Below are 26,419 nucleotides of genomic sequence, written 5' to 3' on the forward strand. Positions count from 1 at the left end.
CTTGTGCACATGTGCAGCTCTTGTGAAAAAGTACACACACTTTTTTGCGCCTGTTCCGCTGCAACTTCTCAAGTAAGATGATGAACCAGAGGCGTTTGTGATCAGAAGTGAGTATCCGATGGACAGAGTATGCCGAAATGTTTGGTATGCCCAGTTTATTCCTCACAATGTTTTCAACTCTCTCATAAAGATGTATGTCACATGGAACGTCGCCTAACAGCCATTATCATGGTATGTATGTTATCAACGTTTTTCTCAGTTGCAGCAGTTGAAGGTCTTCCTAATGTGGGAAGGTCTTCGAAGCTCTCTTCCCCTCAACTACAGACCCGTGTCATATATATTCGGCCACTTGACATAATTTCCATAGACTTACATGTTATTTCAGTGTAGCATAAATAATGTTCATGAAGTGAGTTTAGAATAGATCTTTGTAAAATTTGTAAGGCAAATTTGAAATCATCTCTACTCTGCGCACATATTTTCAGTTCAATTTTCCGACCACTCTTTAACTAATGACATCGCATTTACCAACTTACGTATGGTTCCACAATGCACAATCCCATAGGCCGCCATGTTGTTGTCATTCGATAAAATAAGCAAGGTAAATTAAACAGGAATTATGTGACTGTAGGTAAGATGATTCCTCACACATGTGCAAATTTTGACTGGGATCTTACGAAAATTAAGTTCATGAAAATTATTCATGCTACACTAAATTAACATGTAAGTCTATGGAAATAACTTTAAGTGTCAGAATATAACTGACACGGGTCTGTAGATACCTCTTATAAACTTTTTGGCGACATCATCCAATTGTTCTAATTGGCCTTGTCTTCACATTACAATGCCTCTCGTTAGGTTCTTTTTACCAAATATCATTCTGGCCAAGGGATAATGTTTTAATATTGCCCTGTGCCTTAGGTAACCGACGTGTAGAAGTTTTAACATATGTTCAATGTTCATAGTAAGATATATTTTAGCATATAAATATGAACAATTAAACCTAATACAAGCAAAGACACTATACAAAATAGATCAAATCCCTTCAGCTGCAATGATATATAATCTTGTAATATTTGATTACATGTTACATGACGAGCTTCCAATGACAACACTGGGCACTGCTTACCCAACAGTCATTGAAGTGCATGGTATTTCAAGCTTAAATGATCGTATGTTGGAAGGTTTTGTTCTACATATTTCTGAAACATGCCAGAGTGACTGGGTTTTACCTAAGTGGTAAACATCAATGACCTGCATCATTTCGGGCTTTCCTCCCAATCCAGCAGACATACTATGTTATACATGAAATACTGTTTAAGGTGGCGCTAATTTAACTTTCATGTACATACACACTCTTCCATTAATATCGATTAGTTTCAGACAGATGTGTTTAAACGAGAACATATTGCGGTAATTGCTGCCGAGGCGATACAAGACATACAGCGCTCTGATTGGCTAACATAGTTATCTATGCCTTATGGGTCAATTGTCGTTGGTAGGTATATATCCACGTTGAATAATAATTGTTTTTCAGCATGTGGCACCCATACGCTTACATAGTTAGTCAAGCCTCTATGAAAACCTCTCCATGCCTGGAGTGTCTTCACAATCCAACTCCCATTTCCCTTAATAAAGACCTAATCTACTCTAGGAGACTTGCAACACATTCTCCTTGACCTCAACGCAGCTTTTCTCATGAATATATCATAACAGCCAATACTGACATCAAATTTACAACGAGGGACCCAATTATTCTGAGTGATTAGGCAAGCTTCGGTTCCACTCCAAGATTACTACAATAGCAAACAACATCCTGCGGCAAAGTCCCAGACGGATAAGTGACAATAATCCCTTGTCAGAGTAAAAAACATTGTTCTATCCATCCTATATTACGTATATATGACCATGAGGCCAACAGTACAACATGTGCAAAACGATAGATCTTATTACAATTGATACGATTATGTGTTCACAGAGATTTTTTGTTTCGATCGAAATACAAACATTTGTTGAAGAAAGATACAAAGTCTTAAGAGTCTATTCCTATCGCTTGTTCTCATCAATTCAATAAACATTTGAACATGAGGGTAATTACGACAGTATTCAGGTAAATATTTAGCACGATACTCATTGTAAAGAGGACATACTAATGTAATATGGAATTTATCTTCTAGTTCGGTCACACAGAAACTACAAAACGCAGATAAGAAGAAAATAGTCACTACAAAACATTATACTCGTTATTGTGTTCCTGAGAAGCATAGATCGTTTTTGCGTTCGTCATTTGAATTGTCAACAAGTCTTTATCTGATCAGGAGAAGTCCGACCCTAAAAATGTTCCTCATGCAGAATATATTGCTGTTTTAATGTTCTTTCCCCCCTAGCCTAATGTGTAATAAGCTTCGAATTCAAGACAGTTCCAAACCATTCCAAACCAATGAAAGGTAGGCCTACAGAAAATTCTAAGAGGATGCGTCATTGGAATACATTCTAGCGCTAAACGGTAAAGGTCAAAGACGCCAGAACGTCAGCTTCCGTCTCTTACTGCGTTCCTGCCACATTAATCTGACATGATGTGATATACGATTCAGGACATGGCAACAAGAGAGAATAAACAGAATCGCATTTTAAATACGCATGTACTTGGTCTTTAATTTGGAACTAAAAGTCCGAGCTTCAGCCCGTAAAATAGCTAGGTGTGAAATTAGCAAACAGCTAAAACAACATGACGAAATTAACTGTATTCTTAAATTAATTTAAGTCTAATGTTTACAAATTTAATACTATTCACAACAAAGGTATAACTATGGCAAAACAAAATATAAATGAATTTACAAATTCAAAGGTGATGAAATATAAGTGCAGTGATTATAACAAGAAAGACAACAGTGGTAATAATCACCTCTCAGAAACAATAATCAAACTTGCACAATAGCCCTGGCAAAATGTCACACAAAGAACTGGTCTTCTTGTAACTTGAGATGTAATGTGAGGTCAGAGGCAAGACTCCCCTTTAATATCACTACCACATAACAATAGTATATCATATAATTACTGTTTGCTTGAGACCCTATTATTTACAGACTGCCATGGTTATGCTCGAATATCGCTGAATGTTACGTTACATACCGTAACTCATGTCCAATATCTGTACGAAACTGACACAAGTATATGCGTTGTTTGGGTGACTCAGTTCCGTCACTGGATCAGGTAGGTAGGATCTAGATTTTTCCATTATCGCACACAGTACAAGAGACAACACATAACAGATATCATTTAATAACTTTCAGGAATTTAACGAAAAACGTTAACATATAATACTATATCAAACGTCAAGGCAACAGAATTACTATCTTGAAAGACATTCCATTTGGGTTATTATTACCACCCAAATATGTACAAACTGATCTACTGGTTCACCAATGTTGATAATGATAAGCTAGTTAACCTTTGTATTTTCATTGAGAAGGTGAATGCATAATGTTAAAATTCAAATACTTTTTGCTAGTGGCGCAGTATATATGTTTACTCATATTTTACACATGTTGTACTGTTGGTTCTATGGCCATTTATACGGAATGAAATGATGATGATGATGATGATTTGGTTCGATAAGTATATGAAAGGACCACGGAAATCAGTGATGACACGAGGCGTTCGCCGAAAGGTTAATCATGTTCTGCTTTACCTGCAACTCCGACCATTTACAAAATCTACATACAAAAGCAAACAGAAATTTATGAAACATCACATAAAAATCAATAAAAATGACATTGCTTTCAAAATTGTTGGAAAACTATAACTATCAATGTCGAATCGAAGAATCTTTGAAAATATCTGACCTTCCACAAACACGCGGCATGGATACATTTACTAACGTCCATGACATGGACATAGAATGGCACTGTCACATATAAATAAAACAGACGGAAATAGACATGGCAGGTGATAACTTTGTAACGTGGTCCCCATCAAAGGTCCAAGAATAGAATAAGAGAAATTACAAAAGGATCGGGTGTCTTTGACTGTTGTTTAAATACACCAAGCTCGCATCAATCCCATCACGCAAAACGTCTTGAAAACGGAACCCATGCGGTGAAGGACACAAAAACGACTTAAGACTACAGTTAATTGCGTATGGTGTATAGAGAAACCTATTTGTTTCTGGTAATCAATGAGAATCCAGCGGTGTCTGTTCATGCTTTATCTGATGTAGAGAAAATCAATTTCAAACAGTGTTGCACAGTGTGTCCTTGTTAGTTTGTGTAATGTCGTTTAATGAAGCACATATGTGTCTTTTAATGTACACTGTGTGCTGTACAATGTCGTTTAATGATGTACATATACCACCGACAAAATATAGAGGAACAAATGAACCGATCGTGAAAGTGTAATGACAGAGAATGTCATTTAGATTAACATGTGCGTGGGGATCAATGGGTGGTATCTCCACTTAGTTGGGTGAGACATGCACGACACCTACATGGCATACTGTTGACAAAGGTGTTATTGTTACCATTGGCATATATTGCACTCAATTCCACATCGAGAGCTGTCCCAAGTTGTCCGTGCTGGTGGGCTGGGTTTGGTTTGTTTGTTGTTTAACGCCGCACTCAGCAATATTCCAGCTACATGGCGGCAGCATGAGCGTCGATCTACGCAATTGGGATACGATGACATGAGTCAATCACGTCAGCGAGCCTGACCTTCCGATCCCGTTAGTCTCCTCTTACGACAAGCATTGGTTACTGGGGACCAATTCTAATCCGGATCTTCACGGGTGCCGTGCTGGTGGGATCCTTGGTCTCTGACGTCCTCTCTTTGCCCTCTACGTCCCATAGATTACAGCAATAAAGACAATGGTCGGAGTAGTTTTCACTCACTACAACACTGGCCAAGTGTCCATCTTAGGCTGATTATCCAGGACAAGAATGAATCCACACACAAATTCTGGTCCTCTTGTGACTTGAGATGTAATATGAGATGAGAGGCAAAAGTGAACTCCCTTTAAAGACCTTAGAAAAAGACTCAAGAAGATTTTCTAACTCCCTTGGTCAAAATATAGTGGAAAGGCCCATATGGTTGTCGGACCTGGAGGTACCCTTCCAGGTTATATATCTAACCTAAGCTTAAATAACACACACATACGCACGCACACAATGGCACATGTACACTTGGGATCCGTGAAGGTCCGGGTTAGAATGAGCCTTCAGTAAACCATGCTTGTCGTGAGAGGCGACTAACGGGATCGGGTGGTCAGGCTCGCTGGCTTGTTGACACATGTCATCGGAACCCAGTTGCGCAGATCGATGCTCATGATGTTGATCACTGGATTGTCTGGTCCAGACTCGATAATTACAGACCACCGATATATAGCTGGAATATTGCTGAGTGTGGCGTGAAACTAAACTCACTCACTCACTGTACACTTGGAACACTGCTACACAATAAATAACACTGCTCTATAACAACACGTGTTTCAAGATGCAGTCAACTGTATTGATTTATGAGATTGTGTTTAATTCAAAACCATACCACAGTAGGTGAGTAAGTTTTGAGTCGTATTTCAGCTATATCACAGACTTGAGGTACATGTTTGTTCTTGCCGGTCACGTGTCACGTGTAATCACAGTCGAATTGCCATTTCCCTCGATAATGACTTAATCTACTCTGGAAGACTTACAAGACGTTCCCAAGAGCTCAACGCCACATTGCTCATGAATGTAGTACAAAAGCTGACAGTGACATCAAATTTACTTTGAAGGCCCCAATCAGTACCAAAGTAGTCACGCAGGCGTGGTATCCACTCCAAAACACCAAACTCAACAAAATAATCCGACGACAAAGTCAATCTATATTCACAGCCGGGTCAAAGGCAAGCCCACCGTCTCAAAATCGCTTCCAAGACTGCGCACAAAAATAGTAACCTTTGCTGCGTTCCTGAAAGTCTGATGGCAATCATAAAACGAATTGATCATTATATAGAAATCTAATCGTCCTTAAACTAAATTATTAGTACAACCTGGTCAAACTGCTTCATCCTGGTCATCCCAGCTTATGGAAATACAGACGCTGCTCATCTGTATATTTACATCCTATTGGCCTGATTATGCCGTGTTAAAAAATTTAACAGACAAATACAGACCAAAAAACAATTTTTTTAAAAAGAAAAAAGAAACGCATAGGCGTCTTCAGCAGTTCATTACGATATAATTTGACAGCATTCGTCATGAAGACAATTAAGACAATGTCGTGTCACGTCGTGGTTGTTGTGAGTTGCGCGCAAACGCATCCCAAAATGTGTTTGTAAACGTTTGTCATAAAAAAATGAAAACGATACATGAAAAGTGCATGCAGAAAATGTTTTCCCCGTAATGCATGTGCAATGTGTCGGAAACATTAGTAGAGGCATCGAGTATAAAAGGCCAGACCAGATTAGCCATTTCATTGCGAAATGTACCACGTAAACGCTGAGTGTGCTTGTGCTTGTGCATTGGAGTGAATGTGTGCATTGGCGTGAGTGTGCTTGTGCATTGGCGTGAGTGTGCTTGTGCATTGGCGTGAGTTGGCTTGTGCATTTGCGTGATTGGGCTTGTGCTTTGCGTGAGTGTGCTTGTGCATTGGCATGAGTGTGCTTGTGCATTGGAGTGAATGTGTGCATTGGCGTGAGTGTGTGTTGATGCTTGTGCATTGGCGTGAGATTTTGCTTGTGTGTATACTTTTGTGCTTGTGCATTGAAGTAAGAGTGTGTTTGTGCGTATGCGTGTGTGCCTTGAATTGGCGTGAGTGTGTACTTGTGCATGTGCGTGAGCATGGACATGTACGTGTATCCATTGTTATACCCCACTTCCGGTCTCGTTGCCATGGTTTCCTTTGTTAAAAGTGTAGGTGTATTGACCGGTACACCTGTCAAAAGTGTAGGTGTATCAATGATACACCTACACTTTTTCACTAGGGTATACCGAAGCAATACAGACACAACAAACGGCGAAATATAATTTTATTTCAATGGACTCACATTGAGATTTCGATTGTTTCAAAATCTTCCTTATCATCCAGGTCGAAATGTGACGCTAACGAACTGTCAATTTGAGAAAGAAAATCCTTTGTCCACTCTTCAGCATCCATGGCGAACGAACGTGTGATCTTCCAAATGTTTTCTATGCCACATGCGAGTCAGAGAACGCATGCGCATTGGTCTGCCCATACAAATGTCAATTATCAGTAATATTGCGCATATTTGGGGCTACTTGAAGTCATTCTCGCGCCCGAACTGGTGTTTAAAATCGTGTGAAATCGTGCAAGCCCGTGCATGCACGTGCAATCGACTGCTTATAGTCTGTTTGCAGTGAAAACGTACCGATGAATATCGCTTTAAAAAAGTAAATCAAATAAAGTGAAACTAAGATTGCAAATCCCCATAATTTTACCTTGCCTATTGAACATTTAAATCTCAGAATTATATTCAGCTTAGGATAAAAGTTGTTTAACAAACGATCATAGTTTCAAAGCACTGTTATTGGTTTGTATTACAATGGGGTATGCGCATTAAATGAAACACCCAGAACATGCAGGTTTGGTAGAAGTTAACGCTCATTACGTACCGCACGGGCATTTGTTTCACTGTTCCAACTACTGCGCTTACCCCCCTAAAATTGTAATACAAACCAATAATATTGATTTGAAACTATGATCATTTGTTAAACAAATTTTATTCTAAGTTGAATATAATTCTGAGATGTTCATTTGGCAAGGTCAAATTATGAGATTCGCAATCTTAATTTCACTTATTTGAGTACTTTTTTGTTTAAAGTGAAATTGATCGGTAGGTTTCACTGCAAACAGACTATAGACGCGGGACATTTGAGGGTCTTAACCAGTGGGCTAAAAATAAATGAAACAGATGGAAAAGAAATAATTTTTTTGGTCATAATTAGAACATAAAGTGTTATAATAAACTCGTAACTCGACCAGAAGTGAGGTATAAGTCAGATGTACCCACACTTCCTCGGTGTGTCGCTTCATACCCTACTGTTTGAGTCGTGTGGTCTCCGTCTCCTCCTCGGGGCCACACGACTCAAACAGTAGGGGTATTGAGCGGCACACCTCGGAAAGTGTCGGTATATCTAATACATATACCTTACTACTTGACTTTTAACATCAGATCTGTTAAATACATATACATCTTCTTCTGATTTAGAATTTTAGTCACAGTGTAACCGCTATCTGTATGATCCAAGCGATTTTGTTCATAACGAATGTTCTGCATGCTGCTAATTTGACAACAAGACATATAATGTCCAATATGTAGGAGATCAACACGACACACTGAGGACTGATGTCAAATCTGGGCCCTGATTAATTACGTTTCATTGAATCTCTGGGGACAACTTCAATCAGTTGTCAAGACACTCCATTTCCAATTAACGTGACCTTTCGAAACTAACTTCTTCTGTTAGGGCAACTGGTCAGTGTGGTATGTCAGCTAGCTTATTCGCGTAAACATGTAGGTGTGATATGCATAACGTTTCATTCAGAAACATGTTTTCTGTACTTCAGACACTAGAAGTACAACCACCACCTTCTTAATCTATGCCATATGTGATATAATATTACTATATGTATGTCTGTTTCGTCAGAGGTCATATATCGATCGATCGGTCTTCTACGGTTTTACGCCGATCTTCTTATTTCAGATCCTTCGCGGCGAGAACAATGTGTCTATTTGAATCCCGATGTTTGGTGTGAACACTTTCAGCACTGGGCCGCCTCTCTGCAACCTATATCTACAATAAGATCACCCAATAACAGACTTAGGTAGGGTTGTATATGCATTTCTGTATTGTGAAACCTCATCAGTCCGAATTCCGTTAATGCATAACCTCTGCAGTCTGATCGGGAGAGTGTCAGTCGGGAGACCGGAAGGTCGGTGGTTCGATCGCCGGACGCGTCATACCAACAGAAACGTTGACGTAATGAAGTCAGGGGCTGATCGAGTCGGAATCAGTAGACTGGGCCAAAGTGGGGAATCCACGTTAAACTGTGACATGGCACTTCAGTCGACTGGTCCTAAAGACTATATTGTACAAAATGTACAATTTGTGGTCCATGGTTAAGAAGCATTCTTTCCAGCGAGTGAAGACTGAATCTTCTCCATGTTGTCTATATTATATAGAAGGATTTCAGCAATTATATACAACAATTAAATTTATGCAGGTTATGTTTAGGCAGTGGGATTATGTAATAATAAATACAATTTCTTTTTATATTCTGTATTTTGTGATAGTTTTTAATTTTGTGCTCAACAAAAACCAGGTGAGGTGAAACTGAAATCAAAACTGAATTCAAGATTATTTTCTCTCATATCTAAGTGACATGCAAGCACGTGTGTGTGGCAGCGTGACTTCCGCGCTTATGTCGATGTTACAGTACGAGCTCGCCGAGGTACTGTTTTAAAATGGATACCCGAATCGGTCACGTTATATATTGAATCTCTGTTCTATGCCCATAATACCCATCGCCAGTCAGGATAAATATAGACGCCATCTTTCAACGTCCTTTGGTTTGACGGTGTCTGAGCTACCGTCCTTGTGTTCTTCGCTTGTAACATGGAACAAATTTATGAGTGACTGCCAAACATTTTTTAGCAATAATGCCTTAAAGTAACGATAATGAACATGTATCTACAGGACGGCCGCGGAAAAACATAAGCTAAATATATTGAAGCAGTGTAGACTTCCCGATTTTCCCCTGCAGCCAAGGACAAAAGTATTTTATGGTTTGTCAATGTTTGTACAGTGAGGATACTGTACTACAATAACTCGATACGGATCGATCGATTGATTGATTGATTTTTAACGCTGCAATATTCCAGCTATCTGTAAATAATCGATCCTGGACCAGACAATCCGGTGATCAATAATCTATGCAACTGGAATACGATGACATGTGTCAACCAAGTCAGCCAGCCAGAGCACCTGATCCTGTTAGTTGCCTCTTACGACAAGCATGGGTTGCCGAAGACCATTTCCATACCGGATCTTTACGGGTCCGATATGAGTTGAAGCTGACTGGGAATTATAGAACACTCTGTCATATAGCTTCATTTAAACCTCTACAATCATCATATAATATCATATATAAAAATATACCTCTTTCTGTATTGTTTATATAGCTATAACAGAGTGCATCTTATTGATTGGTTGTTTGTGCGAAGGTCATTGCAGTACAGGTATGAGAAACATTATCTTGACATTATATCTATATTCATCCAACATTTTCACTTTGCGAAAACGGTTACATGAAATAAGCCTTTGAAGAGAGGTTTGAACTGTTTTTAACTGCTAAGTGCAACCAGTAGAATACAGACATACACAAGAAGCACGGAAGGAAGAACTGTTCTAACGCAGTCGAAGAAGTGGAAAGCACTCAGTTGCTCTCAGATAAGACATGTTAGCATAACTGATTTCGTACTGTGAAGCTCCTGTGACATCTTTTTTCTTTATCATACTAGCCTGACATGAAAGAGAAACAAACTCAGATTTTAATAATTAAAATACCTCTCACAAAGAGCCGTGATATAAGGGGATCGTATGCTTATTGGAAAATCAGACCTGTGAACCCCTGAACACCTGATTTGGCTTGAATTCATATAATAATCTGAAATAATTGGTCCATAATAAGTCCAAGCCACTCACTTAAAGTATGTTAATTGTATATCATAACGTAACTTCTTACACGTGGTACACAGTAATGCGTTTTACAGTGTTGCTGTGTATGTAACTAAATACAACCTGAGCAAAAAGTGTACATATGCAGCAGTAGCAGTATTCGACAAAACTACCGCCACCTACATGTACACTGTCGCTTGCTTGGACGTGAAGTTAAAAGTTTATGAGCACAAACAAAAGTTAGTCCCTGACAATTTTCTCATGTTTTCTTCATTAACACTGTAGGTAAGAACGAAATAGTTTCGATCAGTACGTTCAGAACAAATTAGATGTCACGGAAAATTAAACAGTTTTCCCAGATGGGGTGTTTACGGGGATTACTGCGTCCAGGAACTAGTTCAATTATAGTATGCCTACTGGTCCGATAAAGGACCATTAATCATTCACCGCTCAGTGAACCCCATACAAGCTGGCAAGAAGAGTGAGTGACTGTGTCTGAATGGAAAATAGCATTGTCAACAGGAGACGGAGTATTTGAGTTACGTCCAGTCTACCTCAACATGTATACTATGCAGATAACAGAATGTTGATTAACGGAAATCCAATTGAAGAGAATATGAGAACAGCAGAAAACGTGTCCGTGAGAGCTTCTCGTGGACATCTTCGATCAAATGTCAAAGGTTCTGTATCTTCCCTCATTTTCAATAACGTGACCAAACAGATTGTCTAAGTCCTCCAGATTGATTAAATTTGTCCACTGGATCAGTAGTTGGTTTCACCCAAACAGTAGGTACGCCCACGAGACGACGCGAGCAAATCGATCAATATGACAATTTAAATATTGATCAAGATGACATTTGTGGTAGACGTCAATACCAATGGGTACGTTTCCAGCTACTCAATTAAAAATGTACGTCATGACCGTTTTCAAATCAAGTTGCGAAAGTCATGTGATGTCTTATACAAGGACAGATAAACCACGAGAATTGTCCGATGTTGTCGAAAGTTGACAAAACATTCGCCCAGACACAAACATTCAATCACTGCTCACTCTTCAGAACGTAAATCCCAATTTTGTGTGTGATTCAAGGAATACCCATGATATCAGTAACGCTTGACTTCATGTAAACGAATTGCTTTGCCAGAACTCATTGATACTTACACAGGCACTTATAGAAGATGTACCGGATTTCGCCGTCTTTCGGTGCACATTAACAATTACAGAGTATTAAATTAAGGCTTAACCCAAACAGTCGTTTGGTTTATGTATGTTGGCCGTTAAATGCATTGATTTGGGATTCACTACATTCCATGTAATCATAAAAACAGGTTACGACTGGATCTGTGTGGTTCTCGCAACTTTAAACCATTGTTCAGAATACTTACACAAAACTGCAGAGTGACTAAGTTTCTGAGTGAATGTAGTTTCATGCATCATTCATTAGTATTTGAGCTATATCAATGTGGTCTATAAAGAACAGTTTATCAATTAAATTGTAACAAATATCTATAACATATATAAGAGTATGGTACGTTGCACATATGTACTGCTTTTGAAAACTGGATCAGTGATATGAAGTATTAAGACATTGAACGAAAAATGACATTTATTAACATTGACAAAGTCAAGGTTTGGTGAACTCACTGCCTCGTATGTTCATCACAATACAACTTCCTAGAAAATTAAAGATCATCATTTCGATTTCCAGACGCCTGCAAGACCATACGCAAGACCGAAATAGTGTCAGCTCAGTGTTACATGAAGCATGAGGCTCAGAGGTTTGGCAAATTTGAAACTGTATCCAACTTTAACAAAGTCCAGTTATAGAGTATATAAAAACATAGAATGGGCTGGAGTTTCGTGACCGAGATATATTTGATATTTTTCAATAAATACATTTGTATTTTCTGACAGAAGTAGCCTATCAGTATTAAGTCTTATCACAACATACATCTTACAGGACAGAACATTTTCGTTCAGTATCTCTTGTGAACACTTACGATGTTCAACGGCTCCAGCATTCGACAGCTTTCGAGGTGCAATTACGCATGCTATTTCTTCAAAGATTTCAAAGAACCTTATACGACTTGGCCAAATGTTTGTTCAGGGTAACAATATTAAAGGTTCTTTTTTTAAAAAGATTATGGTATACAGTATGATTGCAGCAGTTATTTCAGAATCAGTGACAAAAAGATGTTCGATGCAATTCTGGGTGTTGCTGTGTATGTTACCATTTACAACACTGAGCCAAAAGTGTACACATTCCTATTAAACTCTTCAAGGATTGAGCTTGCCTCTGTCCACAGACACCGAATACTCCAAAGACAGCAATGCCTGCCTGTGACACTTATGTGGCTACTGTGGCCCTGATACTGTGGTATGTTTGGGGGAAAAACGCAGCATGAAAGAATGTTGATATCATTTTGTCATGATATATATTCAATTAATCGAGAAGTTTTAAGGAACTTTTTCACGGAACGAAAACAACAGAAGTCATCTTGATTGGAAGTAATGAAAGAACGTTCCCAAAGATATGCTATATTGCGTTGAAAGGAGTTTATACAGCATTTATAAAGCATGTCCATTATGGCGCAACTTAATATGTGTACTCTATCGCTTCTCATCTTTCAGCAATTTTGAAACCATAATAGAATACACAACAAGAATGCTTATGTATGTTTGCGTCAAAAGTCACTTTATATATGCCTTTAAGAAGAGGTAAACAGGGAATGAAAGACAGCTTGAAAGACCTTCGTGGTCAAATACCATAAAAACATTTAAAGTGCCTACACGTCACATTGCCAAAACAAAAGGCATATATACTGAGACAAGTGAGAACAATCTAAGGAATGTACTGACTCCTGATAATATTTTCTTGTCTGTTTGTTGTTAATTCTACAACATTCAGGCTAAGTCGACGCATGTGACAAACATGGGCTGCTGAAGACCATTATTCTAACTCGTATCTGCATGGGTAACATCATGGTGTAAGTCAATGGACAGCAATATGTAACTTACCCGCCTGTCAGCACACCATATCCCCTCCCCTTGGATTAGATTGCTTGGTTAGGTTATACTATAAGGTTTACAATCAAAAGGTTACCCCTTTAGATAAAATTTGGAAGATCCATTTTGAAACTGCTGTATGCTTCTCAGTAACACAATATAAAGCACAATGTTTTGTACTCTGACAAGGGATTATTGTCACTTATCCGTCTGTGACTTTGCCCCAGGATGTTGTTTGCTAAGGTAGTAATCTTAGAGTGGAATCTTAGAGTGCCTTACCACTCAGAATAATTGGGTCCCTCGTTGTAAATTTGATGTCAGTATTGACTGTTATGATACATTCATGAGAAAAGTCGCGCTGAGGTCAAGGAGTCTGCGTTGCTGGTCTCCTAGTGTAGATTAAGTCTTATTTGGGAATGGGAGTCTTTATTGTGAAGACCCTCCAACCAATTGTTAGTCCAGTCATTTGTTATGTGTTGACTATGCTTACTGTGTGAAGGGGTTGACAAATATGTGATCTACACAGTATGGATGATACTTGAACACAGTTACTACATAAAGCAATTACGGAATCGAACAGGTTTCCGACATCATGCAAACTAGGACTGACATTTTCTTTGTTGCTAGAATGTTATGTGACGAGGAAAATGCTTCCTCCAAATGTTTTTTGGGTTGCTGTTTTTGTTTTAAAAGTATTTATTCCTTGTAATGGTGATTGAAGATACAACTGTTTGGTTGTTTGGTTTTAAAAGGATTTGCCCTTCTAATGGTTTGTGAAGATGCGCTAATTTGGATGGCATGGAACATATTATTACTGGATTGATGACTAGCATGATTTCAAAACCTTCCAATGCCTTTCCAAGGTCTATGTAGCAGGCCTCTTTGTGTTGTTCAACTGAAAAGATGAAAGAAAAAAATACTCGTACAAAGTCAAAGAGAGGAGAAACGAATTGGGTTCTGGCTTGAGATAACAATTTGAGGCCAAAGAATGCCATACCGTGAAATAGCACATGTTGTTTTACATTGTTCTAGCCGGATGTTGTTCATTTTATTAATGTACCGAAGCAGAAATATAGATATAATAAAGTGATCCTATTCGCAAGACTGATGTAATCGTTTCCAGCTACGAATTCATGAATTTCACCCCTGTTTCGCTTTTGCTCCTTGCGGAATCTGTAACATAACAACATAGTGTGAAACATAGTGTTGGAAGTAGTCCATGTTCGGAGATGTTCTACAGGATTTCCCTGTGTTGTGATGCACTCTAAGACTCCCAGAGTAGTCTGTTGTCAGTTAAATGCATTGATTTGGAATTCACTTCATTCTGTGTAACCATGAACGCAACCTATGACTGAATCCCAGTGCGGTTTTCGCAACTTTAAACACTTGTTCAGTTTCTTGCACTTCCCAGCAGAGTGACTAAGTGTGTGAGTGGATGTGGGTGGCGGTAGGGTAGCCTGGTGGTTAAAGCGTTGGCTCGTCACGCCGAAGGCCAGGGTTCGAATCCCCACATGGGTACAATGTGTGAAGCCCATTTCTGGTGTCCCCACCGTGATATTGCTGGAATATTGCTAAAAGCGGCGTAACGCCATACTCAGTCAATCAATGTGAGTGGATGTAGTTTCACGCTGCACTCATAGTATTAGAGTTATATTAATGTGGTCTATAAAAACGTTTGATCAATTCGATTGTAACATGTATCTGCACAGTATATAAGAGCATGGTAGGTTGCACATATTTACTGCTTTTGAAAATTAGATCAGTGAAATATTGCAAACCCAACAGCAATGGACACAGGACCAATATGATGACATTGAAGAAACAAGATTCAGTCAGGACATTAGAATACTTTCTACTTGAATTAACAGGCTTTCATTATACATACTTGGACTATCTTTAATCTTAAGACACCTCAATAGGCTGTTAAAAACAGCTCGGCCGAGCACACTCTCGGGGCACAAACTAATCTGTTGAACACAATGCAGATGCAGTCACCAGTTTCCAAACTTCATTTGCGAGTTTGAAAAGAGCTATGATTTGGTCCTAAAAACTTTGGACATCCAACTCCATGGGGTCATACATTATTTAAATAAAACCCTTTATGTTGCCACACGTCATGATATCACTGGCGTAACTTTATAAGACCTTCATTCATCCTGTAATTGGCTGGGAATGTAGGAAGTGGTGTATTGTGTAATTTTTTAAAGTAATTTGATTCATTCAAACGGAGACTGTCATATTGAATCAATCATCGTGGGGAGTTTACGGCTCGTTCAAAACGATTAAATTATTCTGCTGAAAACAGCCAAGAACGTTGTACAGAACTTTCTTTACCTTTATCATCTTTTCAAAACCCATCGACTCACGACATTAGCTTATCAATGAAGTGAAACGTTTCATGAGGCACGCTTGAAAAGACGTTCCTCTCGTTTTGTCGCGTTATTTCTCTCACTGGAAATGGAAGTCTGTCTGAATCTACCAGCCTCTTACAGCCCCACTTCACTCATTCTTTGAGCATAACACTTGACACTTCGCAGCTCACTATGGATTCCTGGTAATTCTTCTGTGAAAACAGAGAAGCTGTGTAATTCAAACACGATACCTAATGTCACTACCTGTCAAAACAAATTCAATCAGAAACCCCGAACGATTTCTGTGCAGGGAGTTGCGCCCCTTAAATGAGTCAGAATCCTATGGTCGTTGGTTGGAATCACAGATTTGCACTGACTGTGATCCTTGATGTCTTCACATGTGATCGCTGTTTCCCCAAAGTGATACACATTACAGATCTACATCACATCAGGCTTTCGTCCCACATTAGGCGATACTGTAAGAGTAATATCAGATACACTGATAATAATGGCGGCAAACCTCGTTTGTGATAAATTTGTATAAAGAATAATAACCAAGCATATACACAACACAAACACCTGTTCGTGTTGCAGTTGTATTTAGATTTGTGTCAATCCAATCAGTCCAAACACATTTAGCAATCAAGTCCTCTCATCAACCATCTGCTGGATATCACGTACATGTTTGCTTGTTTAACGCCAATGTTTTAGATGTGTTACGGCGGTCTCTGTATAATCAAGTCTGGACCAATCCAGTGACTGATATCATTAGCATCGATCAACGCATTTGGGGTGCGATGACATGCATCAACGAAGTCAGAGAGCCTGACCACACGATCCCATCAGTCGCCTCTAACGACAAGCATTCATGGGTTGCTGAAGACCACCCGTTGAGGAATGTGTGCTTGTGATAGTGAATGACTTTGAATTACTCCATCTTTGAAGGATTGTGTCAGTTATAATGTGAAATGCATGCACATGGGGCACCCCAGTAAGGCATGTTTATACCGTTAATGAACTGCGCCAGTTCGGGGTACAACAGTTACCTTCTGAAGACGCATACACTCTTGCATGAAATAATGTGTGATCACATGAGACAAATGGGTCGTCATTGCAAACACATTCTGTCATCATTGATACTTTCATATAGTTTTCACGGCTATTTCGACGATTTAAATTTACACTTCACGTTGAATTTTAGTGGTCAATTTGTTTAGTTTCCATCGCTATTTTGGCCTTTTCGCCACACAGATATTGTTTCAGAGAATGATTAAGACTTCTGTGTTTTCTTGCATTGACGTTTATGCAAAATGAGCGACCAACAAAACGACGATATTACTTCTGTGATAACTTCATTTCCTGCAATTGAAATGATTGTATTCAACAGTTTGGCCACCACGACTTTGATGTTTTTTCAAGTTGAAGGTACACATTCACGCAGCTCAAGGACAAATGAGATAAAATTATCACTCAGCCCCAACAAATTGTTTGTTCAATCATTTATAATGTGTTGACAATGCTTACTGTGTGGAGGGGTTGACAAACATGGGATTTATACAGTATGGATGATACTTGAACACAGTTGCTGCATAAAGCAATTACGTAATCGAATACAAGGTTTCAGTCTTCGTGCAAACTGGGACTGATATTTTGTTTGTTGCTAGAAAGTTGTGTGAAGAGAAAAAAGCTTCCTGTTTTTAAAATATTTCTTCCTCCTCATGGTGAGTGAAGATGAGCAATTATCAGTGAACTGGTATTAACTCAGGGTATTAATTCTTGTGCAAATTGGGGTGTTTTGCTCGTTGCTAAAGGTTTTATAAGCAGTAAATGGTTCCTACTAAGGATGTTTTGATTGTTGGGTGTCAGAAAAAATTGTCCTTCTAATTATGTGATGACACGGAACACATTGATGCTTTATTGACGACAAACAATGTCTTAAAACCTTCCAATGCCTTTCCAATGTCTTTTAGTTTAGTTTAGGCCTCCTTGTGTTCTTCAACTGAAAGATCAAAGAAATACTCAAAGTCAAAGTAAGGAGAAAAGTATTGGGTTCTTGTAGGAGATCAGGACTGTCGTACCTTGAAGTGCACATGATATCTTTATCATTCTAACCGGATGTATATTTACGGACAGAACCAGAATCATAGGATAAATTACAATGGCCCTTTTCGTGTTCTCCTGATGTATTTTTATCCAGCTACCCATTCTTATGCTTTCATCTCTGTTTCGCCTTGCAGAATCTGTAACATAACAACATAGTGTTGAATAGTGGTGAAAATAGTCCATGTGCGGGGATGCTTTAAACAATTGTGCTATTCTGCTTAGTGTGTTCTGGTGCAACAAACAGGTGAGAGGAGAGGGTCGGCGCTGTTTTGAGGTGTGTGACAAATGTGAGGATATCCTTTGAACTAAGGGGTGGGTTTAGCTAAAGTTACTGATCTCAGTATGGGCTGATGCATTATGCAACTGCGTCCGAGTACGATTAATAGACAGTAAATGCCAAGTTTCTAACCAGTAAATGTAAATACGTGGCTCTATACGTGAACATAAGTAGCATGCAAATTCCAGATAACAAACAAACATAAAATGAAGACATTATTGGGGTCATTGGTTGTTTGAAAGGGTAGTACATGTACTACTGAAGATGTGAGTGAGTGAGTGAGTTTAGTTTTACGCCGCACTCAGCAATATTCCAGCTATATGGCGGCGGTCTGTAAATAATCGAGTCTGGACCAGACAATCCAGTGATCAACAGCATGAGCATCGATCTGCACAATTGGGAACCTATGACATGTGTCAACCAAGTCAGCGAAACTGACCACCCGATCCCGTTAGTCGCCTCTTACGACAAGATAGTCTCCTTTTTATGGCAAGCACATGGGTTGCTGAAGACCTATTCTACCCCGGATCTTCACGGGTCACTACTGAAGATGTAGTGGTCTTGACTTTTAACATATTGTTATGATCGGCGATGCACGGAGCTTATATATTATATAGCTTAAATGTGAACATATTTTATGAGTGTATTAATAGTAACCTTTGATTCTAAAAAAGGCTGTCATTTATAACCTTGACTTTGTTGAAAGTAGTAAGTAGTTTCTACAAAACTAGCGCCACCTACATATACATTCTCGCTCGCCAGGACATGAAGTTAAAAGGACAACAAAGAGTGTACCTTACAATTTTCAAATGTTTTCTTCATAAATACTGACGATAAGCACGAAATGTTTTCGATAAAATCGATCTGGACAAATTAGATGTCACGAAAAATTGAACAGCTTTCCCAGATGGAATGTTTACAGGAATTTCGGCGTCCAGGAACTGGTTCAATTGTAAAGTGTGCTTCCTGGTCCGATAAAGGACCATATCATTCACCGCTCCATGAGCCCCATACAAGCTGGCAAGAAGAGTGAGTGACTGTGTCTCAATAGAAAATGGCATTGTCAACAGGAGACGGAGTATTTGAGTTACGTCCAGTCTACCTCAACATGTATACTATGCAGATAACAGAACGTTGATTACCTGAAATCCAATTGAACAGAATCTGAGAACAGCAGAAACCATCTCCGTGAGAGCTTCTTGTGCACATGTTCGATCAAATGTCAAAGGTTCTGTATCTTCCCTCATTTTCAATAACGTAACCTTTTAAATAGATTGTCTTAGTACCCCAGATTGATTAAATTTGTCCACTGGATCAGTAGCTGGTTTCACCCAAACAGTAGGTACGCCCACGAGACGACGAGAGGAAATCGATCAATATGGTCCATCCATAGATCAAGATGACATTTGTGGTAGACGTCAATACCAATGGGTACGTTTGCAGCTTCTCCATTAAAAATGTGCATCATGACCCCTTTTCAAATCAAGTTGAGAAAGACATGTGATGTCTCCTTACACGAGGACAGATAAACCACGAGAATTGTCCGATGTTGTCGATAGTGGGCAAAACATTCGCCCAGACACAAACATTCAATCACTGCTCACTCTTCAGAACGTAAATCCCAATTTTGTGTGTGATTCAAGGAATACCCATGATATCAGCAACGCTTGACTTCATGTAAACGAATTGCTTTGCCAGAACTCATCGTTACTCACACGGGCACTTATAGAAGATGTACAGGATTTTGACGTGTTCTGATGCACTCTAACAATCACAAAGCATTAAATTAAGGCTTAATTCATATAGCCATTTAGTGGATGTCTGTTGTCAGTTAAATGCATTGATTTGGAATTCACTCAATTCTGTGTAACTATAACGCAACTTATGACTGAATACCAGGGCGGTTTTCACAACTTTAAACAATTTTATGGTATACTTTCACTACCCGGCAAATTGACTGAGTGTGAGAGTGAATGTAGTTTTAAGCCCCACTCATTAGTAATAGAGCTATATTAATGTGGTCATTGAAGAACATTGTGTTCAATTAAGTTGTTTCAATATCTATAAGAGCACGGTGTATTGTACATATTTACTCCGTTTGAAAAAGAGATTAGTGAAATATTACAAACGGAACAGCAATGGACACAGGTCCAATATGAAGACATTGAACGAAGAATGACATTGAATAAAACTGACAAATTCAAGGTTATAAAAACTCGATACTTCGTGTGGCAATCACAAGACAACTGCCTAGAAAAACCGCAGATCATTGGTTCAATTCCAGATGCTGGTGGATTTAATCAAAATTGTAGTCTTTAAGATCTGCCTCACTTCAGCCTCAATTTCCTTCCACATTAAGCTGGCATTCCCGATATAACAGAAACACTACAACCGTATACAACACTCACTACTCGCATGTGACCTAACACGTGTTTTCTGACAGAAGGAGCCGATCAGTTTTATTTCTTATCAAATCATATGTTTTACAGGACAGAACGTTTTCCTTCAGTATCTCTAGAGAGATGCTCTTTCTTGAAAGATTTCAAAGAGCGTCATACAACTTGGGATTTTTGATTGGGAATGTGTGATTGGGATAACAATATTCAAGGCTCGATTATGCTAAGATGGTGGTACACATTTTGAAGGTAATCTTATTCCCGAGTCAGTGACAAAAACGATATCCTATGCAATTCTAGGTGTCGCTGCCTCTGCTGCTAGATATATGCACATCTGCCGATTAAACTTTTCAAGGATTGAGCCTGTCTCTGTCCAGAGATACCGATAACTTCAAGGACAGCAACGCCTGCCTCTGATACGTATGTGACTGCTGTGGCCCTGATACTGTGGTTTGAATATCTTTGGGGAAAAACGCTCAGCATGAAAGAATGTTAACATCAGAACATATGTTCAATTATTCGACAAGTTTAAAATCACCCATTTTCACACAATAACAATTGCAGTGGATGAGTCATCTTGGTTTAAAGTTATGAAAGAAAGTTTCCAAAGGTAGGTTTGAAAGGAAGGGAATTTATACAGTATTTAAGACGACCGTCAATTACGACGTATAAGGTGTACTCTATAGCAGGATAAATAACAGTCGACGCCTTTCATCTTTTATCGAATTATAATGGAGTACAAAGAAGAATATTCATGCATGTTTGCGTCATATTTTATACGCCTTTTAGAAAGAAACGTGTGAGATTGATAAAATATATTACTGTATGCATAATTATGTGAAAGACATTTGCAAATAAATAGAATGAGAAGTATGAATATGAAGTCATTTATGATTAAGTTCAAACCTTCTAAAGAACTCAAAAGCTTCTTCGCAGTTGAATCATCGCTAACAGACGTTTTGCAGCTCAGAAATGTTTTGTTTTTCATTTTGCAAACTAATGAGATGGTTTGACTTTAAGAGCAGGCATGGCCGTGCGTGTGATATTCAAGTCTTATATACTGTTAGCAGCTATATATTGATGTGACCCATACAAGCAAGAAAATCAGACGCCATGACAAAATGTGCGGTATGTCAGATACCAAGAGACGAGAGGTGTTGCCAACAAAGGTGCACAAGAATCACTCTTTGTCAGATTCTTGTACTTTGTTGCGGTTGAGTCTTATGCAGGATTCGAACCCACGCTCTCAGAGTCAAACACCTAATCGCCAGCACACACAGTCAGTGATCCAGCCACCGTGGCTTCCACAAAAATGGACATCACACAACTGGTGGTCAAGATCACGTATTTTGTGTACTTCTCTGAAAAGTGTAAATTGCCACGGCTCCCACGGACGAAAGCTAAGGACACACAAGCCATTTAGAAAGTGGTCAAGTGTGCAATATATTATATTTGGGATTACACTTCCACAGATTCTAGTACGTTTAAGGTTGAGTCCAATCCAGAATTCGAACCCACACTCTCAAAATCAGGCAGAAAATCGCGTGGACGCTGTGCCAGCGTGTCAGAGGGGTGTACAAAGTACGTGATCAAGACTACCAGTTGCCAAGATAAATGAGATTGTATATCGGATACCTAGACACAGAAGGTCGTTACCCAAGATGGTGCCTGCTGGCTGTACTTAGTGCAAGTGATGGACACATAAGATATTGATTTCTCATTATCCTGACCTGTGCCATATAGCGTGTTACGTCTACTGTACATGTTTTATTTGCAAGATCCCACCACTCCAAGAAGTGTATAGATGAGCACCGAGTGTGAGTTACGTTTAACTTAATTCCTATACCAAACATCTCGTAAGTCCCTCTATCTGGTGGATGCACTAAACTGTAGTTCAAATGGTCACGGAAATAATGTATTTAACTAGAAAAGCGGTTGCACAACATTTTGGAAGCCTGTCGACTTCTGTTTCAATGGAAGCTGTCTACAATTTCGACTGTTGCCTCAGAACTTAACAGGAAGGCTGGTATTAATGTGCCGTGCTTCGGTATATAGGCCAGGAGCATTAGACACAAACAATAGGTCACATTGGAAAAAAATAGTAGAAAGCTGAATTTTTCAGGAAAGCTTCAGAACATCATTGCCATGTACAAGATACAAAGTTCTGCAAATTATACCTTGTGGCATTTTCAAAATGGCCGCCAATCAAATAATCAAAATAATCTCACGAAAATATTTCTTTTTAATTAACCATACCTTGTGATATATTAAAAGAAAGCCCTTCTCACAAGGAATCTAAACATATTACTTTTAACACCGCACATACATAAGACAATTAATTATGGCATGATAACCACACATTTTATGCTTGTGCTTTTGGTACCAGACGTCAAATATATATCCACTTACATTAACCGCAAGTATGAAAGCAGAGAATTGGTTGATATCCTGTTTCCTTTGCTGATGAATATAGAGAGGTCCAACGCTTGTATTATGCACTTCTTTCAGGCGACAAATTTTTGGATATTGAGGGTGAGCTTGTCAATTTCATATTTGACAATGCTGATATCAATGTTAGCACTACCATTGGCTTTGGTACGTGGCATGTTTTAGGTGGAATTGCATGTGTGAAGCCAGTCAGGAAAGAGCCCATTCAGATATCTATACCTCGCTCCACTCAAATCATGACATCAACTGACGTAGCAGCTGAGGGCACAAAGATCCCTGTCAAGGTATACCACAAACCTTCTACATCGGGCCTACAGTCTGTCAAGATTGGACCAATTGAACTACCCAAACCAACTGTGCCAGTTCTTCGCTTGACAAAACCTTTGGACAATCTATGGCTAGCAAGTTTTTCACTTGATATTCCACTCTCACAACGTCCATCATGGAGCAGATTTATGCAGTCAACTGTAACTGGAGACAACAACGAAAGAAGCAAAATTCAGATTTTGCCATTTGTCAACCAGGACCCATGAAGGACCCAATGAAGGCCCGACACCATCTACTCTGCTCTAGCGTTTGTACAGTTGTTGGCTGAAAACCAACATCTTGGGATTTGTCCAGTAACATTTGACCAGCCCCTCTACATTAAAGCAGCAGAAATTGTGGAATCGGCACATCCACAGCTCAACAGGGTTGTCCTTAAATTAGGACGGTTTCATTTACATGAATACATGTCATACATGGGTTCAATTATATATGTGATGGGTGGAAGCGGCTTGAAAGATCTTTGGGCAACTGTTTACGCACCTAATTCTGTAATCCACATGCTGACAAGCCATGCTTATGCCCGTGCACTTCGAAGTCATCTGCTGTCATCTGCGGCTATCATGTCCATCCTACTGCAATCAACAGATGTTCTTGATTCTTTGAATGTGGAAAAGCTTTGTACCGTACATGGCAGTTTGTTAGGTGGCGAATGCGATATTGGCTCCCTTGACTCTCAAAACCAGGACAATATCCTACGGCTAGCTGAAACTGTTGATGATTTGAAGACTAACATCAAAGTCTCATCAAAAAGCAGGACAGGTAGACTTTGGATAGACTATTAGGAACAAGTGTCATTGATTCAGCAGTTCATTCGCGCAGAGCGCACAGGAGACTGGAATCTACATCTGCTGTCTGTCAGCAAGATGATTCCCTTATTCCATGATGCTGGTCATCTTGCCAAATCTGCACGTCTGTATCTGGAAGAAATGAAAAACCTGAAGGACATTATGTCACCAGATCAGTTCAAGGCCTACACAGAACAAGGGCACTTCACCATCCGTAGAACTGCCAAATTCTGGAGTGGCAACTTCACTGACCAAGTGATCGAGCAAGATCTGATGCGACTGCTGAAGATCTGTGGTGGCATGGCTCATGGTCGTGGTATAACTGACAGCATATCTCGCCAAATGGGTCCATGCAATGCCTCAGTGCATACCAATATGTGATGCTTTAGAGAGGTTCACAGGAGTGCACGGCCAAACATCTGAGCAACATGTTGACCTTCATTTATGTAACATCGTGAGAAACAACAAGGACTATGGAACATTCTTCCATTGGCTGAAAAATCATTCTCCTTTCTCCTATGAAGAGCATGAGTCGCTCATCTGCATAGGAAAGCAGTTTCTATAGGAATGAAGGCAGCTTCAGCAGTGACAGGTCAGATGTTTGCTGACATAAAGTTGAAGCGCAAAGATAAGGTGATAAGTATCAGTGAGGAAAAGAATCAAATCAAAATCAGAGGAGAGCCAGTCCAAGTAAACTCTGTGATGCTATTCATGTGAGTCACCTGTGTGATAGAGGATAAGTCAGAGATGAAGTTGTACCTACTTCATGAATTTGCCAAGCAACCACCTGCCTTGTTTGACGAAAGATGATGCGAAAGAATATGAAGAGTGTTCTGGCTAATCAACTGAAATCACAAGTCCAAGTCCACAATGACCATCCAAAGGGAGCGCATTATGTCATTGACGGTGGCCACCTGCTACAAAGTTTGCCTTGGCCCACGGATGCTACATACAGCCAGATATGTGATAGCTATGTGTCATTTGTGCTTCAACATTACGGTTCAGCATCTTCAGTGGTGTGTGATGGATATGGCAGTGCGTGTTCCACAAAATCTGCTCAGCCGAACATATCATCTCAAATCATTTTTGAGCCAGACATGAAAGTAACAACTTCATCAAAACCTTTTCTGAGCAACAAGAAGAACAAAGGTCGCTTCATAACATTATTGAAGGGAAGACTTGCCAGAGAAGATTTAGCTGTGCAACAGAGCCCTGCTGATGCTGACTGCTTGATTGCTTCAACTGCAATTAACAAGGCCAGAGACAACCAATCACCTGTTGTTGTCGTGGGGAACGACACGGACCTGTTGGTAATGTTGATTGCACAAGCCACAAATGACATGGATCTTTACAGAAAACCATGCCCAATATATGACAGCATCTGATGTTTGTTCATGCAATAACAGGCTGTGATACAGCATCAGCCATCTACAATCAGGGGAAAAGAAAGCTCTTGCTCTATTCCAGGAGAGGTCCAATTGGGATTGCTTGGATGTTTTCCTTCAATTTGGTAGTTCAAATGATGGCATTGCACAAGTTGGAGAGATGTTCATGCTTAAACTCTATGGAGCTGTGGACTCAACATCACTGGACGAACAACATGTACTTCAAGTCCATTCATCGAGCCTCTGTGTCCTCTTCAGGTTTCAAACTGGAATCACTTCCCCCAACTTCAGCAGCCGCTAAATTCCACAGCTACCGTGTGTACCATACGGTTCAGCAATGGCAAGGGAATGAGCTTTCACCAACAGAGTGGGGATGGCAATTCAAGGATGGGGTCCTTGTTCCTATTGAGACAGATAGAGCAATTGCTCCAGAGAAAGTCTTGAAGATGATATCTTGTGGATGCAAGTTTGAGTGCAGGAGACCATGCAGTTGTCGAAGAGCAGGAATTGAGTGCACATTGCTTTGCACTGGATGTCGAGGATTGCCAACCTGCCAAAATGTACTGTATTGAAGAATGAGATGTTGTGATTGACAAAAAGACCTTTTGATACATCAATCAAAGAGTGAAGATTACAGTGAGTTTCAAAATTTACTAACTAAAAATGA

General features: G+C 39.5%; 1 long non-coding RNA gene across 1 annotated transcript; it reads left to right on the forward strand.

The window, feature by feature from the left end:
- Positions 1-414: 414 nt before the first annotated feature.
- On the forward strand, positions 415-24,779 carry LOC124258345. The gene is made up of 3 exons (XR_006893572.1): positions 415-573; positions 19,029-19,035; positions 24,769-24,779. It is a non-coding gene; the product is annotated as an uncharacterized LOC124258345 (long non-coding RNA).
- The last annotated feature ends 1,640 nt before the right edge of the window (positions 24,780-26,419 follow it).

Source organism: Haliotis rubra, unplaced genomic scaffold (genome assembly GCF_003918875.1).
Source record: "Haliotis rubra isolate DU_JTF1 unplaced genomic scaffold, ASM391887v1 Scf69, whole genome shotgun sequence".
NCBI lineage: Eukaryota > Metazoa > Mollusca > Gastropoda > Lepetellida > Haliotidae > Haliotis > Haliotis rubra.